This window comes from Hemicordylus capensis, chromosome 5, assembly GCF_027244095.1.
Source record: "Hemicordylus capensis ecotype Gifberg chromosome 5, rHemCap1.1.pri, whole genome shotgun sequence".
Taxonomy (NCBI): domain Eukaryota; kingdom Metazoa; phylum Chordata; class Lepidosauria; order Squamata; family Cordylidae; genus Hemicordylus; species Hemicordylus capensis.
The window spans coordinates 151,475,663-151,499,146 of record NC_069661.1 but is presented as its reverse complement, the minus strand read 5'-3'; positions in this window follow the sequence as shown (position 1 = coordinate 151,499,146).

Here is a 23,484-nt window from a genome sequence, read left to right as displayed (position 1 = left end):
TCCAAGGGTTGGTTTTGAAAGGGGGTGCCCCCCACTGGCTGGGACAGCATTTTGTGCCTCACCTCAGGCCTGCAATACCTTGGGCTGCCCCTAAAACTGTTAATAGTTTGGGCCCTGGAGTGGATATCTGAGAAATTGCCTGCTCCCTAATGTTGCTGTCCAGCTGAGAAGATCCTCAGAGGGGGCTCTGCTCCATGTGCCTGCACTGAAGGAGGTTCGATTGTCATGAACATGGGACAGAGCGTCCTTGGTCATTGCCCCCAGACTTTGGAATGCTCTCCCAGTGGACATTTGCTCTTGTTTCCTTTGATGGATGTTTACTTTTCAGTTTTCCTCAATGCCATTAAGAGGCAGGAAAAGACCTGGCTGTTTACTTAGCCCTTTATCCTTTAAGGCAGGAGTGGGGAAGCTTGGCCCTCCAGCTGTTTTTGAACTACAACTCCCACTGGGGATGATGGGAGTTGTAGTTCAACAACAGCTGGAGAGTCAAGGTTCCCCACCTCTGCTTTAAGGGCTGCTGTGTTGATGCTGCATTTGTGTGCTGTGTTTGATTGGTTGTGTGTTTTTAATTTTTATGGTGGTTTTTAATACAGTATATACGTTGTGAATCACTTCGGGATTTGTTATGAAAAGCAGTATATAAATGTAACAATAAATAAATAAAGTCACATAGAAACAAGCAGTCTTTTATAAATTGCCACTCCCACATGCTATTTAACATCTACATGGATTCACTAGGAGAGGTTGTCCAGAAATTTCAACGGACAGGTCGCCAATAGGAAGATGACACTCAGTCATAATTTGCAACTAAACAGAAGAGTGAAAACATAGTCAATGTGTCTTTATCTGACTGATTTCTGAATCTGTCCTTTTTGCTGAGAACCAACATCTGAACCAAGCTATAAATGAGGCTACAGAAAGCATGCTTTTCTGTCTTTGTAGAGGACTAACCCATTAACTCAAGGGCCAGCGCCATGACCATGCAAACCTTAAAGCTACAAGCCCAGATCTACCAGGTTTCTATACCTGCGTGGGACTCTTAAAGGCACAAGAGCCCAGGACAGGCTGAGAGACAAGACCTCTGTCCATTTCTAGTCCTTCCCATTGAAGCTTCTTTAAAGAGCTACAAGTCACAGAGCTTCACCTGCAACAGTGCAAGATTCGGAAAACATTAAGCTGACGACATGGAAAGCCTTCAGCTTTGCTCCCCACTCACTATAAACAGGGAATATTTATCTCTCCAGAAGATTCACAATGGCTCCAAGACCTCTCTCAGCCTAGTCCTATGCACATCCCCCCTGTTCAGTGGGACTTACAAGTAAGTGTCCTAGGACTGCAGTTTTAGCTAAAGGCAAATTAATCATTATGTCAGCTACCCCCTGCAACTCAGTCACTGTGGGAAAGAAAGTGAGATTGCCATCCTTTGTCAGCACATTATACAGTGGCATCACATTTTGTATGACAGTGTAAAGAATAGCTTGGTTAACCATTGCCGAGAAATTGAGGTAAACTAGAGAAGGCCATTCTTCATCAGCTCGACACCTAACTGTTGTCAGGCCTGCTGGATGCCAGCTATCCATCTGCGTGTCAACCTTGAGACAAAGAATGGCTGCAGCAGAGAATAGCAAACTAGGAGAGTGCCCTCGTGGGAGTATAGGCAATGGTGCAATGAAAGGCAGTATTTAAATTAGCTGTCATGAAAAATGTAATAGCAGTCATGCTTAGAGCATCAATAATGGGTCTTGCCATCTCCGGAGATGATCTTTTTGGAGGCAAGAGTGCCTCCAGCATCAGGGTGGGGTCAATAATTCAAATTTGCAATCAAAGGAACATTGATACCGCTACTCTTCCTTTACAACAGTATGTGCATGTCTAGCTCGTTTGTGGGCCTTGGACAAGGGTAATTTGGTGTGCTATTCCAGTGTGGGATTGTGGACTCCTAGCACCATCTTCAAAAGCCCATGGGAAGGGATGTCGTTGATCCACACTACATAGCCCCTAGAGAACACCACATCTACTCAACTGTCCTGCCTCCAGGGGCACATTTAGGCACGGACCCCGGGGTAGGGCTCTGTGGCCTCCTGCCTCCCTGGGGCCCCCCAAACGCCGCTGCCTCACTGCTGCTGCCTGGCCCCTGCCCCGCACGCCACTGCTATTTCCCCCTCTTCATCACGAGGGGAGTGAGCGGAGCAGAGTGGAGCAGGCCACTCCCTCCCCCAATGGCAGTGGGCACAGTCAGGCCTCCTTAGCCTGCACAGACCGGCCTCCTCGGCCTGTGTGTGTGCGCGCAGTTGGAGTATGAAGTGTTGCATCCCATGATGCCATGGGATACGACACTCCACACTCCAACTGTGCATGTGCCTCCTCGGCCTGTGCACGTGTGCAGCAGGTGTATGGAGTGTTGCACCCCGTGACATCACGGGATGTGACACTCCATACTCCAACTGCACACGCGTGCAGGCTGAGGAGGCTGGTCTGCACAGGCTGAGGATGCCCGCTTGCACCTGCCGTCTGGGGGGAGTGGCCTGCTCTGCTCACACACACCCCGGTGGTGAAGAGGGAAAGATAGCAGTGGCAAGGGGGAAATAGCAGTGGTGTGCGGGGCAGTGGTGGAGGCGGCAGGGCAGCTGTGGGGCCAGCCAGCTCCCCAAGCGGTATTTTTTTTAAATAAAAGGGGGGCCCTCACAGCAGATGTGTGCTTTGAAGCCCTTCAGCCTCAGGTCTGGGCACCAATACCTAGGTGCATCCCTGCCTGCCTCCACTAAGCCACTACTGGATGCTGTTGACTGCAACACAGCTGTTGCTCTCTTTTCTGCTGTATTCCATGCCATTGTACTATTTCTCTGCAGCCTGGATTTCATTGTTGCCCCCTTCAGTGTAAGAGACCCCACCATGAAGCACCTCCTGTTTCTAGTCTTCCATCCTACCCACCCTCCAGAAGAAAAACAAGAGAGAGGAAATATATCAGATGCATTGGCTTGAGGAGGGCTTTCCCCTCTCCTTCCTGCACTCATGCTTATATCTGTAGCAGCTGAGTGGAGGTGCTACACTCAGGAGGTAGCACCTGCGTGTCGCACCTGGGGGCCAGGGCAGCACTTTAGGAAGTCTGGATTTAGCCGTATGGCTCCAGCTGCTGGCCTCTAATTCTGGATAATTGTTAAGTACAGATAAACTATTTGTGTAGCTAGTTTATCTACACAGAGTTGCACTGACATGGTCCTTTATGAGACTCATAGGGTGGTTCATGATACTGCAGCTGTACATGTGAACAGGAAGGGGATATAAGAACATAAGAACAGCCCTGCTGGATCAGGCCCAAGGCCCATCTAGTCCAGCATCCTGTTTCAGACAGTGGCCCACCAGATGCCTCTGGGGAGCCCACAGGCAGGAGTTGAGGGCATGCCCCCTCTCCTACTGTTACTTCCCTGCAACTAGTACTCATAGGCATCCTGCCTTTGAGGCTGAAGGTAGCCTATAGCCCTCTGACTAGTAGCCGTTGATAGACCTCTCCTCCATGAATTTATCCAAACCCCTCTTAAAGTCATCCAGGTTGTTGGCTGTCACCACATCATGTGGCAGAGAATTCCACAAGTTGATTATGCATCATGTGAAAAAGTACTTCCATTTGTTGCTCCTAAATTTCCAGGCAATCAATTTCATGGGATGACCCCTGGTTCTAGTGTTATGTGAGAGGGAGAAGAAGTTCTCTCTATCCACTTTCTCCACACCATGCATGATTTTATAGACTTCTATCATGTCTCCCTGCAGTTGTCTTTTTTCTAAACTAAATAGCCCCAGGTGTTGTAGCCTTGCCTCATAAGAAAGGTGCTCTAGGCCCCTGATCATCTTGGTTGCCCTCTTCTGCACCTTTCCCAGTTCTACAATGACCTTCTTTAGATGTGATGAGTGTGCATTGGTATGCCGAGAGCATGCCCATTGGTACATCCTCCATGGATGTCCCAACACCCTCCTGACGTCCCTTGATTGTGCATAGGGGCTGTTCATCCAAATAATCCCAAAACATAAGTTCCAAATGCTTGTACAACACACATGATCAAGGGACGCACTGAAAGATTGTTGGGACATCCATGGAGGATATCTCAAAAGGCGTGCTTTCAGCATGCCCCCTCCTCCTTCAAGTATATTGCCACCAGTATTGTTTGAACCGGTCCAAAGAGTGGATTAATAATGTACGGTTTGGACAATGTGGATTCTGCTTTGGTTTCTAATGCCACAATGATTTTGATAAGTGACTGGCAGTTCTTGCAAGGTGCATGTGTACTGCAATTCAAAGCAGTCCTCATGGCTGCCTTGCCCAAAGGAAGGGTCACAAGATGCATGCCCCATTCGAGGCTACTGTACAATTCGGAAACAAAGGTACAACATGAGTGACATTCATATACAGGCAAGACTAAACCTTTCATGGCATGACTCCAAGAATGTGGACAAGCTCTTTCAACAACTCAGGCAATACTATAAATATAGAGTACTATCATTTAGAAACACCAGATCCCAGGAGTGATTTTCAAAGGAAATGTACACTGCATCATTCAACGTCAGAGGATCTCTATTCTTTCTCTGTGAGTTCATTGACAGCCAACCTTTCCTTGGCAACAAAGAAACAGCTTCAGCCGTTTTGCTCCGAGGTTGAGGTATTCATCTCCTTTCTAGGAAAAGAAACGTTTTTGACCAGCGCAGCTCTTATTTGCCAGACAGAGGAAAGTATCTATTTGCAAGCATGATGCCAAATAACATCAGTCAGCCTTGCTTGCCTTCTCGGCAACCAAGCAAATGCTGGCTGGAGCCATGCTGTTGGGGGCGGGGGGGGGGGGGGGAAGGTGGATTAAGGCTAAATGTGTTCTACATGGATAAAGAACAAACATGACCATGAGGCATCCAAACCAGTATCTGGCAGGGAGAAAAGGGTTTGTACCAAATCATCTGACAAAGCATGCCTTAATCAATCTACCACTCGTGTGTCAGAACACAGGCCAATGTGCATACATTTTGAGCCAAAATGTGTTACCTCAAGTGATTTGCCATGAAATTTCCTTATCTGCCAACTTGTTTGAGAGAACCTGGTTTCTGAGAGACTAAGATACAGCGACTGCTAGACTAAATCATTCATACTAGTGGTCTAACCACCATTTTTTCTTTCTTTTTCATTGATGGCAACCAAGAAAGAGTTTGGTGTTATTCTGAATAAGGTCTGCAGAACTTGTTATTCTCCAAGCAAAATATGGCTCATTTGCTATGTGTGATGGCCTGGCTGGGGTGTGATGAGCCTCCAGTCACTGGGGGTGGGGATATCAAGCACCTGAAAGGTTAAAATGTCTGGTCGATAGGCTGTGGTTGTTGGGTGGGTTACCAGTTGAGTAAGCCTGCTCTAAAGCATTGGGTTCTTCTTGTCTGCACCCAGCTAGAAGACATTCAATGTGTGTGTATGTGTTTGTGTTTTCAAAAAGCCATTTTACTTGCCTTTATGGCTTTGAGAATCATGTTTAAAATGAGCTTATCATTGTAAAACATAGAGAAGTCTGTATGAGAGAAACTGTGTTCTGTCAGAAAGTGTTTCTGGAAGATGCCCTCATTCTTCTGGGTTGGCAAATAGAAAGAATGTCCAAAGTGGAAGATGTGTTTGAGTGCGCGCGCGCGCACACACACACACACACACACACACACACACACACTTTTAATCAAATTTTCCATCATATGGACAGCAAGTACTATACAAGGTAAGTCAACAATTTAAGTATTCTGTTGGACACTAACAAAACGGTGTGTACTCCAGCAGCATTTCATCTATGTAACACAGATCAAATGCAACTTCACTGAAAGGGAAGGATAACTGAATAGTCCACATAAGTAGGGTGAAACTAACATCACTGATTAATTCCAGCTACTAGGCTTTTTCACGTGAAAATAGTAGCCATCTGCATGCAGATAAGATGATGTAAGCCAGGCTCATTCAACAATCAGATCAGGCTGCACAGCAGGTTCTGAGACCTGGGTGCCCCATCCTCTTTTGCCCACTGCCACTACTATTGTCACACAACTACTGCAATGTTCCTGTTGCCATCATGGTGGTTTTTTAATGTTGCTCATGTTGACTGATGTGCAGACTATTCACACATACTAATTCAATTGGTGGTGTTTAACATTTATGTTAGTCCACTATCCAGGCCTACACATTTTGGACATCTGTATCATCTTAGGGGAATAATGCTCATAGTGATTTTTGGCAACATCTACCCCTCTAGAGATGGAAAATGGGTGACAGCAGAGGCGTAACTATAGGGGGGGCAGGGGGGGCACGTGCCCCGGGCGCCATCTTTTCTGGTCACGTGGGGGGCGCCGCCATGACCATTTTTTTTAATTTTTAATTTTTTGTTAATACAAATGTTTCCTGCTCAGTGCAGCAGCGCTGCAGCAGTCAAGGGAGCACGTCGGTGCCCCCTTCCCCACAAGCGGTCCCTTCCGCACCACCTGCGCCCCCCCATTGCTTTGCTGGCACCTGGCGGCCAGTCAGTGGCCTGGCTTGGCGGCGGGTGCTTGTGAGGAAAAACCTAAGTATAATGTCGTATGTTGGGGGGGCGGGGGGGCGCGGTGGGGGTGCGCCATTTCAGTGTTTGCCCCGGGCGCCGTTTTCCCTAGTTATGCCTCTGGGTGACAGCATTGTTGCACTTACAGCTTTCTCTGTGTTATCATCCCTTCTTTATCCCTGTCCCCAAATGATTAGGGTAAAATGTGTCATTTTTACTCAGAGGAAAGGGTTATGGGTTAGGGTGACAATGAACAAATTGTTATACTCCCTCTCCGAAGTAATCTCTGGAGGACATTCCTACCAATTTTCATTTCCATTCCTCTGACAATATTGATACAATTTAGAGTAGTTTTTGTGTTTTAAAAACTTTTTAAAGTGTTTATTTATTTATTTTTACATTTATATCCTGCTCTTCCTCTAGGTAGCCCAGAGCAATGTACATGGTCATGTTTAGCCTCACAAAAACCCTGTGAAGTAGGCTAGGTTGGTGACTGGCCTAGAGTCACCCAGTGAGTTTAATGGCTGAATAGGGATTTGAACTCAGGTCTTCCTGGTCCTAGTCCAACATTCTAACCAAGACACCACACTGGCACATTTTGCAACTATGGCCACTGCAGACCTGATAGTCAGGAAAAGAAAAGCATGATAAAACTCTGAAAGCTGAAAGTATTGCAATGCTTTCATCTGTTTTCCATCTCTAGGTTTGTAGAACTTGTCAAAAATCACAATGAGCATTTGTGCCCCCTGATGGTTCAACTTCTGACCACCCCAGCAGGCTCATGAATACCCTAAAAGTGCTTCCCACACATTACTGCAATAATCCTTACATCAAGTCTGTTAGGTAGAAGACTATTATGTTTCTCATATTATACTACACTCTTTCTAAGACGGCATCTGGCATCAGCAATGAGCAACAGTGGCAGCAAGTTATAGGTATGGAAGCACAAGAGAGTAACAAATGGCAGAGAATACCCAGGGTGGGAGCAATGCCCATTCCCACCCCATCTTATCCCAAATTTCAGCATGTTCTTGTACAGCATCCAAGTAAACAATGAGTAACACCCGATAAATAATTTCAGTAGAAGATCGGTATGTAGACCCACAAGCTTCATGGCATAACAAAAATGCTAGTAAAAGAGGGTCAGGAAGAATATTCCTTTGCAGTAAAGTTCTTCTTTTGCTCTCATTTAAGCCTAGTGCGGGCCTTACTATGTAGCAAGGTGAAACAGTCACTTTAGGTGACAGATTTCAGAGGCAGTGCCATTTCCTACCCCTAAACTTCCTCTAGGGGGCAGATCTAGACAATACAAAATATATGGAGCTGCCAACCCAAATGACATGATAGAATAATTGTGCTGTGCATTCACCCATCTCATATCATTGTCCCATATCTCATATTATATCATTGTTTCCTCTGCAAGGAAATGCAGAGCGCCATTAAAATCACAAGGGACAAAGCAGACATTCCTTATTCTCTGTCGTTTCTACCCCTGAGTTTGCTCTGCCCCATGGTGCAGTCCAGCTGCCTTCTGACAACTTGGAGAATTTCTAACATTGATGTTAGAATTGAAACAGAACTTTCCTTACAGGTTAGTCATGCAAAAATGGAAGTTTGGGGAGGAGATGGAAGTTTGGGTCGGCATAAAAATTTGATAAGTAAATAAAACAAATATGAGCACACGTTTGTTTTAACATCCTGAACATGTGCTGAAAGGTGGGATAGATGTAAATATGCACACTGATTACAATTCTTCACAAAAACAGTCACACACAAATTTCTTTTTGCACACTGTTGTAATCAATGCACATGAGCACTCATGCATATTGGTAACACCAACTGACAATTGCAGCGATGTGTGGATGTGCAACAGTGTCAACAAAGTCCAGAATGCTTTTATTTATTTAAAGAACAGATTTCTAAGACAACAGTGTAGTGTTTTTGGTTAATCCATTATTTGATCCAGGCCAGCTTTTGAATGGGGGCTTTAGTTACTTGTATTCCAGTCCTGGTGTAGAAATGGGGCTAACCAACAGACAGCAGCATTGAAAAGCAGTCAGCACTTGGCAGATATTCCTGATTCTACTTCACTGCCTGGTTCCTGTGTGCCACAACTCCTTCTTCTGGATTCTACAATCAGTGTTGCCCAACAAACAAGAGCAGGTCATTCAAACCTCCCACAATCGGCAGCGGGGGTTGTGGGGTGGATTCAGTTAGGGAGAAATTTAGTAAGCATTAACACATTGTCTTATTCTATAAGTTGCCAGGAAGAGGAGAAAAAAAATGAGATCTAGATGGTAGCAGCTCTGTGCTCCTTCTCATTACACCCTTGGTAGAATTTTAAAATGAACAGGAGAGGGAGGGAGCAGTACCTTTTGCTTCTGGTGTGGACCATCACTGCCTAAGTCCTACAGGTGTAGAGATTTCACAATAACTTGCTTATAAGGCTTGAGGCCAGAGTATCTGTTGGACCACATTTGCCTATATGAATCTGCTAGGACCCTTCATTCATCATCTCAAGCTCTGGTCATGGCCCCACTATTGACTGAGATTTAGTTGGTGGGGACAAGAGACAGGGCCTTTTCGGTTGTGGCCCCTTGGCTCTGGAATGCTTTCCCAGAAGAGCTTTGCCACGCTTCTTCCCTTAGGGCTTTCTAAAAAGATCTTAAAACTTATTTGTTTAAAGAGGCTTTTAAATGTGTTTTACCATAGCCTGATGGGTTTTTAATCTTAATTCAGTTTGTTTTGTTTTTTCTTCTATATTGTGTTTTGTGTTATTATGTTAAATTTTATATTACTTTTATTGTTTTACTTTTGTGAGCTGCCCCAAGGAGCATTGAATTGGAGGGGTCGGGGTAAAAATATTGTACATAAAATAAAATCCAGCAGTAGTAGCTGTGTTCTCAACTCCTCTTGTCTGGACTGATCACATAGCTAAATGCACAACAGCAGTGACACATAGGAGAGGGTGTCTGTGGGCGCTTAAAAAAAACAACCCACACAGTTAATATTTGTCAAGCACCCTAAAGTTTGAACTGGAAACCTTATGACCTGAGGTTGGGATCAAGTGTATTGACTGTCTGTGTTCCAACCTCAGAGACTCTTTCAGGCAGAAAAATGCAACACCAGCCCTTGCCATTGGCAAGCAGTATGCTCATCATGAAGCCTGAAGATTGGCTGGTCTTATTGTAACTGTTAGGAGCCTGGCAGCCTGCCTTTGCCTGAGAGGGCTGAGTAGTTCCAGTTTGAGCAACTAACTTCAAAGATCCTGGACTGGAGAATGCATCCTGCTGGTCTAGATAAGATTTAGGTCCAGCAGAGTCCAGCCGTGACAATTACACACTTGAGCTAGCTGGAGAGTAGTCTCAGTTCTCTCAAAGGTTTTAATGCTGACTTCTGAAGCAACCTCGGTGTCCACGAAAGCCCCTGGTCTTTATCTGCTATCCCTTGCTCTTTGAAAGAGAGGGAGGAAGAAGAGGCACATTCATGTACATCTTTCATGACCAAAGAGCACATTTTGTTTGTATGCCAGCTGCAGAAGCCCAGGTAAGAGCTCTGTGTTGACATTTCAAGCAATGCCTCAGGGGAAAGTCAGTTTGGCTGTTACAGTTCTGTTAATGCTCAACCTCCCAATGCCAGCTGATCAGAGGACCCCATGGGCGGTTAATGCCGTATGAATGTGCTCTGTGTCTGGAGACTTCCTGTATTTGATGTGGCAACAAGCTCAAACCAACATCCCTCCACTGCTCTGTGCTTGTGGAGTCTGGACATATGCCTGTGGGAACAAGCACAAGCCTGCAATCATAAGCAAGCAGAGCCTTCCTAGCAGGGGACAGGGAGTTGGCTAGCACTTCACATTTGCTTAGCTGCTGCACAGAGAACACATAATTGACCCTAGGAGAACCTCGAGAGTGCTTCCCATTTATGTCAGATGAGCAAGGCGAAGAAGGAAGGAAGGAAGAGGGGAAAGCAACGATGAGAATGGAGGATGAAAGAGCAAACAGAGTAAGAAACTAGCAAGAGCCCCATTGAAGAACAACAACAAATATTTATATACCACTTTTCAACAAGTTTCCAAAGCAGTTTACAGAGAAACATAATAATACAGAGAAAAATAATAAATAAATAAGATTGATAAGAAGATGGATATTCATAAAAAATAAATAAGAAGAGTGAAGCACTGGCCCCCCTCCCCTTGTGCAACTTCCACCTGCACTATGTACATTATTTATTATTATTACTAGTATTTTTTAGCCCGTTAAAATAACGGGCACTAGAACCTTTTTTCTTATTTTTGGTTTCCTTTTTTCCTTTGCCCTCCTTTCCTTCCTTTCTCTCTCTCTCTCTCTCTCTCTCTTTCATTCCTTCCTTTTCTCTCCCTCTTCCTCTCTTTCTTTTCCTTCCTTTCTTCTATCTCCCTCTCCCTCTCTCTCCTTTCTGTTTTCTTTCTCTTTTTGAGAGTGCTGCCGTCGCTGTGGGCAGCCGGGCGGAGAGTTCCGCCGCAAAGAGTGCCGCCGCCGCAGGCGGGCGGGCGGCCGGGCCCGAGAGTCCCGCTGCCACTGCGGGCGGCTGGGTGGCCAGGCCGAGAGTGCTGCCGTCGCTGTGGGCAGCCGGGCGGAGAGTTCTGCCGCCGCCAAGAGTTCTCCCCGGTTCCCGCTTGTTCTCCCTCTCCACTGCCGCCTCTGCCCTCCCCGGTTCCCGCTTGCTCTCCCTCGCCGCTGCCGCCTCTGCCCACCCCGGTTCCCACTTGTTCTCCTTCCCCACTTCTTCTTCTTTGGACCTGGGAGACAACATGGCCGCCCGTGTCCCTGTGGCTGTATCTTTCTCGGACGCTCTGAGCATGCGCTCCGCGCATGCCCAGAACACCCGAGAAAGACACTGGCGCAGAGACACGGGCGCACACTTTAGCTCTTTATTATAGAGGATTATTATTATTATTACATTTATATCCCGCTCTTCCTCCAAGGAGCCCAGAGCGGTGTACTACATACTTGAGTTTCTCTTTCACAACAACCCTGTGAAGTAGGTTAGGCTGAGAGAGAAGTGACTGGCCCAGAGTCACCCAGCTGGTATCATGGCTGAATGGGGATTTGAACTCGGGTCTCCCCGGTCCTAGTCCAGCACTCTAACCACTACACCACGCTGGCTCTCATGCTATGGATAGTTACCAGTATTGGAGAACAATACACTGATCTCCATCACAATTGATCACAACCATCAAGACACAACTGTTCTCACAGGCTTTTAACTGGAATTATTTTTAATAATTTGTTTTAATAACTCATGAGATTGTTTTAATGGTGTTTTGTGGAATTTCAATGTTTTTACTTTTTTATATATTGTTTAAAAGTGTGTACACTGCTTAGAGATGTACATATCAGGCAGTATTAAAATATGATAGATAGACAGATAGATAGATAGATAGATAGATAGATAGATAGACAATGGAGCTGTCTGTCACACACAGTGGTGGGCTCTGTGCTACTAGAGGTTTTCAAGCACAGATGCTGTATCAGTTTTTGGTCTTAAGCAAGGAGTTGGGCCAGAAGATCTCCAAGGTCCCTTACAACTCTAAGATATGACAATGCCTCTCTTTCCCTTCAAATCGTAAGAATATAACAACATAAGAAAAGCCCTGCTGGGTCATGCCAAGGAAGGATGATCCAGTCTATCATCCTGCCTCATGCAATGGCCAACCAGGTGCACAGAAAGTACCTCATCTATGAAATACTTGCTTAGCTCTCCCTCACCCTCTGTCATAAACTGCAATGAAACCCAAGTGTATATAATGGCATCTGCTCACTCTCATGTCTTGTTACCTTCCTTGTCCCTCTCAATCCCTCTCCTTCGTCCATTTCCTCCACACTGTCAAACTCCTTTCAAGTACCTTGTGGGGAAGGCTTGCCTTGTTTGCTTATGCTATCATGAGCTATGGACAGTGTTGGTACTGTATAAATACCGCTATTCATTTCCTACAATGAACACAGCACAATACTCTACTCAGCACTGACGAGGTGTCATTTGGCATTCTGTTTTCAGTCCCATGTGCCACGTTTCAGGAAGAATGTTGAATTTCCCCCAAGTCAAACTGGCTGGTGGCCCTGGTGTGTGTGTGTGTGTTGCTTTCCCTACAGCATGTGGTCTGGCTTACAGGTACGAGCTAGTTTTTTCTGGTGCCATTGGTTCCACAAGCACCCATCTGTTATACCCTGGAATGCAGAAGCTAACTTATGGGTACCTGGTGGGTAGCTAGCTATTGCCAAAATGGTCAAAGATTCAGATGTGAGATACAAGACTAATTAGATATCTAGAATGCAAGTGTGTGTTTGGCCTAGAAGAGATGAGGGGAGACGTCAATATGTAACCTTTTCAAATAATGAAAAAGGATATGAATAAGATTAAATAAGTTTGTCATATCTCATGAGGATGCAGTAACATGCAATGAGTTCAAATTACAGAAAGCAAATATAGGCGATTAATATTGTTACATACACTTTGTACTTCCTCGAGTGGCAAGAAGTTTCTGGGGCACAGTACTCGGGTGCAGCACTCAGTCCAGTTTCTGAGGTGCAGCATGGGGGTGCAGCACTCAGATTCTGGCTTCATCTGGAGAAGAGATAGCAGGAGGTCTATGGTGTCTGTAATATATTAGTTTCTTTACAAATACAGAAGTTGAACATTAGATGGAGTTGAAATAACAGAATGATTATTTCTGTTGACATGACAGAATGTCATGAAATGACATGAAATGACAGCTCCAAGTCAGTAACAGCTTACACTGGCTCCCAAAGAGCAAACCTTGCATCCCAAGCTGTTTCTGCTTCCTGCCCAGTGTCTCCACTCCAGCCTTTCCAAAACTCTGTCTCACCCAGAAACTGTTTGTAACACCTTGTAGCGAATTACAGCCTTTGACCCAAGCAAGAAATCATCCCCGCTGAGATGCCTGGCTAGGAATAATCCCTGCTGAGATGCCTGGCTAGGCTTCTCCTAAAACTATTCTGTATTCCCAGTAGGTTTAAAATGCTACCACCAACTCCCCTCTTATTGACTGAGCTTGAACCTCCCTGGGATTCCCCTGGGGTGGAATCCCAGGGGAAACTCTATTTTTTCTATTGGATAAGTACAAACATCTTCCATGTGCAAGCCCACATGTGGTGAGAAAACTGATAGCTTCTGACTGTTTGAGGATGTGTTTGAACCAGAGAAGTCCCCCCTTCACCCCCTCCCTTTTCCTTGAATTAAAAACCAACTCAGAGAGGCTTGTAAAAAGAAAAGAACTAAAAAAAAACAACCCAGTTTTATTCGATTACTACAGACTGCTTCCATCTGAGGCTTTCTCAGCTTTAAATACAGCTAAAAATACTTAATAGGATTACAAAAATAGGTTGTCTTAAAGGCACATTAAACTGTTTATAGAGTCTTTTGCAATGCCTTAGGTAGAATGGGCATAGACTAGTGTTTCTTATTTTAATTACCTCACAGGTAAACAATAATAGAACAGTAGAAGGAATATGCAAAAGCACACACTCCAAAGAAATATAAGTTTCTAACGCAAAATCTGACTAACAAACTGTTCCCTATGCTGAATCCCCTTTTTCTTGAACTCACCCAGTTCCTGATGAGAAACAAGCTTCCTGCAATCTTTTCTTTCAATCATTTACAGAGTTGTTCCATGAGAGAAACCTCCACGCTTGTTTCAACCATGAGGGAGCAAAACTCCACTGCCCCTCACTATGCCTTTCCGCACCCGCATCTCTCCAACAAAGACCACCCTTCTTGTTCCCAGAATTCCCAGAAACCGCTCTCTAGGTCCCACCCACCTGGTGTACTGATTGGCTGCCTGGGAGTTCACCATCCTGTCAGTTAAGACAAGGGTTCACTCCCTGTTCTCTTTTTAGATCACTACACACTTGTTTCCTTTGTTCTCTCTTGACACTCACATATCAGCACCTCCTGGCAAGTGGAGGTGGGTATTTGCCATCTTAGAAAATATGTATGGCTTGCCCCTCCAGGATAGTCTAAGCTGTTCTCTTAATCATTACCTCACCTTGAGAAACATCAACTGGCCTTCTGAACAATTAGCTTAACAAAGCAATGGCCAGCCGACATTCATGAACACAAACTCGTTACACCATGTGATAGTTCAACTGTAAGATCTATTTGCCTTACAGGCAAATAGATCTATTTGTGGAACAAGCAGCCATGAAAACTTGCAAAGCCACCTTCTCTGGAGGCTTTGAAGGAACTTCTGGAGGAGTATCTCTCAAGAAAGCTTTGGGTTCCACTTTGCCCCATGTAACTGCTGTGGCTCTACAATCAGTAGGGTCCCTGTAGCACAGGGATTCTCAAACTTGGGTCCTCAGGTGTTATTGGACTTCAACTCCCATAATCCCCAGCCTCAGTGGCCTTTGGTTGGGGATTATGGGAGTTAAAGTCCAATAACACCTGAGGACCCAAGTTTGAGAATCACTGCTGACACAGGCCAGGTTACTGGATAATCTCCCTGACCAGTCTAAAATAGTTTTGCAGCATGAGGGGAGACTCTAGCGCTGAGTCATCCCTTTCCTCTGCTTGAGAGGCAGACTGGCTGGCTTAAAAAATCTTTAACTTTCCGAAACCCAGAAAGAAAAAAATAAAATATTCTCGTAGGGTAAATCTCGTTGCCACCAAGCCACCTCTATAGAAAGTCTTTCCCAATGGGGTTTGGGGTGACTAGCAATCCCCGTTTCACTTTGCTTGCCATTGCCAGTAGGCAAGAATAAAACCTCTCTCTCTTGAGTGTCTGCCTGCACGTGGAGTTAATTCTTAATTGTTAATTTGGCCAAGTTATCTTTGAGTTGTGTTCTGTACCAGAGAAATCCCCTTTATTGCCCTCCCGCCCCACTGACCTGCTGAGGTTTGTATGAAGAACACAGAAAAAAACTTTTATTCAATTACTACAGACTGGTTCTGTCTGAGGCCTTTGGCTTTTTAAAGAAACACTTCAAAAACAATTAGTTGGTTACAAGAATACTTCAAAAGTGCCTCAATGATGCTGGTGCAGCACACTTTAAAATTTAGTTACTTAGTTGCAAATAACAGATATTTAGGAAATGCGAAGCACATACACAAATCAAAATAAATTTCCTGACACATAGTCTGATTACACAAATTGTTCCCTAAGCTGGGTTCCCGAAGCCACAAAGTCCTGGCTTCCCCTTTCCTTGACTCATCCAACTCCTGATAAGAATCAAGTCTCCTGCAGATCTCTCACCCTGAGAGATTATCCTGCAGCCTCCAGCCATGAGGCATCTGACCTCATGTCTGCACTCTCTGCCACAACTTCATTTCTTGTTCCCAGAATTCCCAGCAACTCTAGCTCCCACCCACCTGGTGTACTGATTGGTTGCCCGGGGGTTCACCAGCCTGTCAGTCAAGACAAGGGTTCACTTCCTGTTAACTCTTTAGAGGGAGGGGAGATTGGTCACTACAGTCCCTTTCAGTCCTATGAACATCAGTCTGTTATTACTGGAGTAACTTACCTGGGCAAGAGGCTGGACAAGAAGATTCTGGCTAAGACATTTCTCATAGCAATTCAGCTGAAAAAGACAGGTGGCACCTCCCACACAAAGCAGAGATGAGCATGACCCCGCCCCCCCGCTCAATCAACAGAGTCTCTTGTTACATCAGGCCAACAGGTCCTGCGACTAATTGTATTACACAACTGTTTGGAAGAGCATCCTTTAAGCATAAATGAGCCTTTATTTTCATGTGCTGTTCTCATGGTCCTCATTAGGAATCTGCTGAATCTTGTCAGCTGTTGTGAAACACATGGCTTACTTAGTGCTCGGATACATCAATGCAGTCTTTATATCTGTGACCTGGTATTGTGAATATTTTATTTTAACTAATGCAGTTGCTCTAGACCATTGGCTCATCAAAAAACAGATCTGGTGTGAATGCTCTGCACAGTTGCTTTAACTTATTTATTTTAAATAAGCTCTTCCTGATACATCACAGTGATGGAGAAAATAACAAATGATACAACAACAACAAATATTTATATACCGCTTTTCAACAAAAGTTTCCAAAGCAGTTTACATAGAGAAATAATAAATAAATAAGATGGCTCCCCATCCCCAAAGGGCTCACAATCTAAAAAGAAACATAAGACAGACATCAGCAACAGTCACTGGAAGTACTGTGCTGGGGGTGGATAGGGCCAGTTACTCTCCCCCTGCTAAATAAAGATATCACCACATTAAAAAGGTGCTTCTTTGCCCAGTTAGCAGAGGTTACATGTCGGAGTCCAAAGAAAGAAAGAAAGAAAGAAAGAAAGAAAGAAAGAAAGAAAGAAAGAAAGAAAGAAAGAAAGAAAGAAAGATGTGCAGATATAAACAAGCAATGTGGATCTGACAAGCCAGTTGCACATCAATGTATATCTGAAATTAACCAATTAACCTGTGGATTTGTGTTAGTGAAGGCAAGGAGTTATGGTACAGCCAAAGAAATTGAGAGATCATAAGGCTGAGAAAATGAATTGGTGGGGAAATGGGCCTACATACCTCTTTCAGATTTGATGATATCAAATCACAATTAGCATTGGAAGCATGCACATTTCCTTACTTAAAAATAGCACAATAGTTGAGTTATTTGCCATTTAAAGACTAGCTTCAAACAGGGGACTCATTCTTCAAATCTACCAGAGCACAAACCCTTCAATAAAACATGCTTTTGGGCAGAACTGGCTCCAGAGGTTAGCCAGATTGGGGCACTGGGTGGGGCCTAGGGTTATCAAAAGGTTCATGTGGACAACCTCTGATGCTCACATAGAGGATGTTGGGTGAAGATGGCAGTGGCAGTGCGCGTGAGAACAGATGTGGAGGATGTGGTGACAGCAGCAGCAGCAGCAGCAGCGTGGATGTGGAGTACTATTGCTTTAAAAACAGACATTCTATTGGAGGAGAAGCTGAAGGGGAACTGAGAGAAGAGAAGCTGAAGGAACCCACTCACGTGATGGAAGAGAAGATGCTGTTGCTGATTCACCAACTCACCTGCCTACCATGGTAATCCCTGTCACGGACTCCAACTATCCCTGTTTGCCAGGGGCAGTTTCTATCTTCTGGAATCTATCCCTGAGAAATCACTGTCCCTGTATTTGCCTCTTGGGGAATAACTTGTTCAGCTGTTTTCCTGCATGTTGCTAGAGTTGCTATTCTACATCCAGCTCCCTCCCCAGTCTATAAATTAAATCTGCAAGTAGGAGGGTAAACGGACTACCTCTAGGGCACCCGTATGTAAGTGGGTATACAACACTAAGGCAAAGGTGCAGTCAGTGCACACCATATAGTGGTGAAATCCAGTTTTCAGCAGTGTGTAGCAGTGTGTGGGGGGACTTGGGAAGTAATGCTTGGTATAAGAACTGGTTGTTACTTCATTGGTAATGTGTTGGAGAGCATGGTCTTAGCTCATCTGTTGGGAATCTGGTGTACAGTTGCTCTCTCCTTTCCATTTGAGGCATGCTTGTAGTGTAATGCTGTACACTACGCTTCCCAGTCCACTTGGCCATGCCCCCTACACATTCACAGATGTGTCCTGATTTTCATTGGTGAAATGTTGGTAGGTATCTTTCTGCCCCCTGGTACTCATGTGCCCAAGGGCCCTGCCAACTAGGGGCCAGCCCTGCTTTTGAGGCTAATGTTTTACATGCCTCCAAGCAAAAATAGCTTGAAATCTAACTTGGTGTAGCCCCCACTTTGGGGTTTGCTGCTTGTGGATAAAATGTATTTTCAGTTACTATAGTAATTCTGCTATAACCCCTGCTGATGCTAACTGAGCAAAGAGGCACCTTTTTAAAAAGGTGATTTTCTTTATTGAGCAGGGGGAGAACAACTGAACCTCCCCACTCCCTCCAGTTGCTGGTGTCTATCTTATAATTCTTTTTTAGATCGTGAGCCCTATGGGGACAGGGAACCATTTTATTTATGTAATTATTTATATGTAAACTGCTTTTGGGAACTTTTGTTGAAAAGTGGTATATAAATATTGGTTATATTTGCATTTGTATTTTTATTGTTACAAAAATGCAAGTGCACCTTATCAAGTGTGAAGACATGCATGCAAACAGTATTAGGTGTGAGCCACCTAATGGCACAGCGGGGAAATAACTTGCCTAGCAAGCAAAAGGTTGCCGGTTCGAATCCCCGCTGGTATGTTTCCTAGACTATGGGAAACACCTATATTGGGCAGCAGCGATATAGGAAGATGCTGAAAGGCATCATCTCATACAGCACAAGAGATGGCAATGGTAAACCCCTCCTGTATTCGACCAAAGAAAACCACAGGGCTCTGTGGTCGCCAGGAGTTGACACCGACTCGACAGCGCAACTTACCTTTACCTCTTTAAAAGCTTAAAAGTCCAACAAGGAAAAGAACAGACTGCTTTGTCCATTTTGTTTTAAAGAGACACATACCTAACTCAACAAACAAGACTTCTCACAGTCGGCAAGGTTCGCATTTATTGTTGTGTGACATCCTGAGTACAAAAAGTGAGAAGCAGCTCCCGGCTGACAGAGAAACAAATATATTTATTTTGCAGAAATGAGTCTGCCTCACTGGTTCAATTTATTAAAAAGAAAAGAAGTGTGCTCAGTATGGTACAGAAACTCCATGTACAATTTAGCTCTGTTAATCAATAACTTTTAATGAATGTTCCTTACCTGTAAAAAGATGAACGGGGATAAATCACAACAGAATGCCTCCACGCATTATCACAGAAGTTACAACCTCTGGATTTACTGGAAAATTTTTGCTATCACTGTAGATGTTACCATTTTAAAATAACCGCAGAACCAAGAATTCTGTTTCAGACCATATCTTATTTAGCAGGAATCTCTAAGAAGAACCCCACTGGATCAGAGAGAGAGTCCATCTAGTTCCATCTTCTGTTCTCAGCAGTGGTCAGTGAGCTGCTTCTGGGAAGTTTGCAAACAGGGCATAAAGGCAACAGGCCCCCCCCCCATTAGCATTTAGAGACATACTGCCACTGTACATGGAGGCTCCATTCAGGGCTAATAGCTCTTGATAAATGCACAGCTGTCAGGGTTTGGGATAGCTTCTCCAAGACAGGGCTAAGAGAGATTCCTGTCTGCAACCTTGGAGAAGCCACTGCCAGTCTGTGAAGACAATACTGGGTTAGATAGACCAATGGTCTGACTCAGTATATGGCAGCTTCCTATGTTCCTATGATCGAAACAATGATGTCAGGGCAGGGCCAGCAGGCATAGAGTGGATAATTCTGATCCACTCTCCATGTATTCACTGAGCTTGTGTGTGGTGTCTGGGGAATCATGTAAAGACCTCTCAAATCAGTGGCCACAGCTGTATTTAGTGACAGGACATACCATATGTTACGTATTGTCAGTGCATGGCTCTCTTATATATAACTCCATATGTTATGTATTGTCAGTGCATGGGGCCAAAGTCCAGTGCCTCCACTCCCCCTGGGACCCCCAAATACTCTTTAGTTGGTCCTGGGTGGTGTGGTCTCCATGCCGCACCGCCAACTGCTCTGCACTGCTCCAGGTAGCCAAGTGGGGAAAGAAATACGTGGGATGGGAATATGTCAAGTTGCGTGTTGAAATGTTTCTGCTAATGCATATTGTATAAATATACTTGTTTTATATCCTTACATTCTTGTGAGTTCAGTTGCTGTCTGTGCCCTCAAGAAGCCACATGTTAAAATTACTCTGTGTGTGTGTGTGGGGGGGGGATGATGCTTAACTTGCAGTGGTGGTGGTGGGCAGAGGCGTATCTAGGGAAAATCGTGCCTAGGGCAAGCACTGAAATTGCGCCCTTGTCCAAACAGGAATGATGGGACTTGTAGTCAACAATATCTGGAAATCCCTGTTAAAAGGAACACTGTACCATCTAGGCATGGTTGTTGATCAAAACCTGAAAACATGAGCCATCTCTGTAAAAGACTTAGAACAACAGTCAGGAGTTATGTGAGGATTCCAAGTGTCATTTTCTCTGTCTCATCTCATTTTTTTAAAAAAAACATGACTTTGTCCTAGACTAGAGGATCACCTGCCCAAATAGCCACTAGCAAAATAGGGGAAGAAGAAGGTGGTGGTGGTGGTGTGTGTGTGTGTCTATAAACCAGTGAATGATTCCTGCCAGCCTTTGTCTTATGATGACTGTTGGCTCATGATGGGGTATATGTGCATTCACCACACTAGTGCTTACTTTGACACCAGGAGGGAGGAGGATACATTAGTTTGCCACACTAGATAGAGGAATTTTCAACAGGAGCAGACAGCCAAGTTCTGCCAGGGCCAAAACAAGCCCCTGCCAGACTAAGAAATCATTGTAATTTGCCCCTTCCCATCACAAGCAGTGTGTTGTTCTTTTATTATTGACTCTAACTCTCAGATATCCCAGTCATGGATGGAAAATTCAAGGTCAGTTTACAAGAGACACATTTTCTACATGGAAGTTTCTTCTGTGCAGGTGTTGTGCAGAAACCCATGTGTAGTGACTGCCAGGGGCATAGCAAGGTTGGAATGCGCCAAGATGAGATTTTAAAATGGGCCACCAGCCCCTCAATGTCCAGGGCCTCCACGCACCCCAGGCCCCCAAGGATTTAAGTCTGATATTTCAAAATAAGTATGCTGCCTGAAAATACATTTCACTGAATACACACACGGACACTTCACAATATATAGTGATATACATTGAGTACTATATATTTGTGCTACTTTTAATGCCTAGAACACACCAGAAATACTAATTATTAAAATGGCCTCCTCGCTGCAGATTAGCAAAGGAGACTTTCAACCATGCAGGGTGAGCCTATCTTTGTTTTCTCAGAATTCTTGAACAAATTCAGTAAAGTTTGATTCCAGGAGGTTTTTCACATGAGGCTTTTAAAGCCCTTTAACACACATCTCCTCTGGAATGGAGGTTCTGCATTCACATGTTGGCCAGATGTACCCTGAAGTCCTGTGAATTATTGGAGAGCAGTTCACACACAAGAAAAATAAAATAAAAGCACAACACATGCTTCACATGTGTTCTCACGCAGACCTTCTGGGTTGCAAAACAACTTGAACATAAGTGCATTTATACATGAATGAATGAATATAATATTGTTTGTTCCAGAAGTTTTTGTAATTTTCTGCCATGAAACAAGCAACAGGCCTTTTTAGATAGTAAAAAGCCAGAAATTTAAAGCCAGAAATTTTTCAATCTGTTTTAAATTAAATATTCAGAGACTTCTCAGTCTCCCCCCCCCATCAAAGCCCTATGGCAAGCAGGTCCCTATATACCTGGGGTGAGGGGAGGGTAACCACAAAAAGGAATTCACAGTCTATCTTGCAAAGCTGTGTTGGATGGTCTGGGCAGAGAGTCTGCTGCAGAGAACTCTTCCATCCTGCCTCCTTCCTGGCTTGCAGGGGAATGCCAAGTCCAGGCTTCAGGGAGTCCTCTCTGGAAGCCCCGCCCACCTTCCAATCAGCTGAGAGGCGTGGAGAGAAGAAGAGCTCTCTGCAGTTTGCAGGCCACTCGGATCCTAGGCCAGAGCCAGAGGGCAAGGTGAGCAGGATGGCAAGTGGCTGAGGGGCCCTGGGGCCGGGCCGGTGGGCAATGGGGTGGGGGTGGCAGGAACTGGTGTGGTGACCCCTCCTCAGTGGTGCCTAGGGCACGTGCCCTGGCTGCCCCCCCAAGTTCCACCCTTGAATGCAGGTGGTGTGCCTTTCTCTTGACAAGATGCATCCTTTCTTGCCTCGTTGCAGGCACTGTCATGGTCAGGTGTGCAGTGGCTTGTGATATCCACGTTGAGATCTGATTTGGCAATTTGGCTGAGCCAAGGCAAAGGGATGTGTATCAGTTGCTAGGCAACAGCAAGGGACTTTCAGCTGCTGTTTTGTTGGCTCCCCAACCCCTGGGCCAAATATCCCATTTACTTTTGGAGTTGGCCCTGGGCTGGCATATATTGATACAGATATGAACTATTCTCTATCAGAAGAAAAGAGAGAGAGAGAGAAACTATTTGCTAAATGTGCTTTCAAAATTCAGCCATCTGGTCTTGGCAAAATAAGGAAATTCTATAAAAGTAGTTCCATTTTTATTAAGGGGCATCCAAAAGAGTCATATCTCCTGGAGCTGTTTATTTCTCTTAAGTTAAAACAATTAGTAGACTAAATGTTGGTCACTCTGGCCAGGAAATTGAATCCTTTTAAGAAAATCGATGTATGACCATCCAGTTAGCACAATGTTAATAAAATGTAATAATGGTGTCAGGATTACAGAAACTCTCTCTTCACTTTTAAAAGGAAACTGACATTGAAGATTGGATGATATTCCTGAATCATTGCCAGAGTATCAAGCTTGTTGCCTAGAGCTGTCTGAATCAGGCGCACCATTTGTCTGAAACATCACCTCTTTGCATTACTGCATTCATGGGCACAGCACTCGCATGGTGATATGTTGTTCTAGGTGCAAACACTCAGCCCAATGTATCCCATTAAGAAGGCATCTTCTGTTGATTCTAATGATTCTTCTCAGTGCATGCACAATGAGCCTCAAGAGCAAACATATAACTTGACCATCTTTAAGGGCTGTTAGAGATGGTCAAGGACAGGCATTTGACCACTGAGTTGTGTAGCTAATGCAGTGGTCCCTGCATTGCTGTCTTATTTCATTGTCATATCAAATCTAACATCTGCAGTGACAAGTGCTCTCTTTCAGGCTTTCCTCCTTCTCTCTTCTCCAGCAGAAAAACAGCCTGGAGGCTAAAGGTCTAATATCATTGCTGATCCTGCATTTGGGAGGAGGCCTGCTACGTAGGGGGCCTCTTCATTCTCTTTCCCTGAAGTATCAGCAGGGATGGATTGCCCTGAGTGGAGGTCTGATACAGAGCTCTCATGATATAAAGGTGATCTCCTTGGGTTCTTCTGCCAGA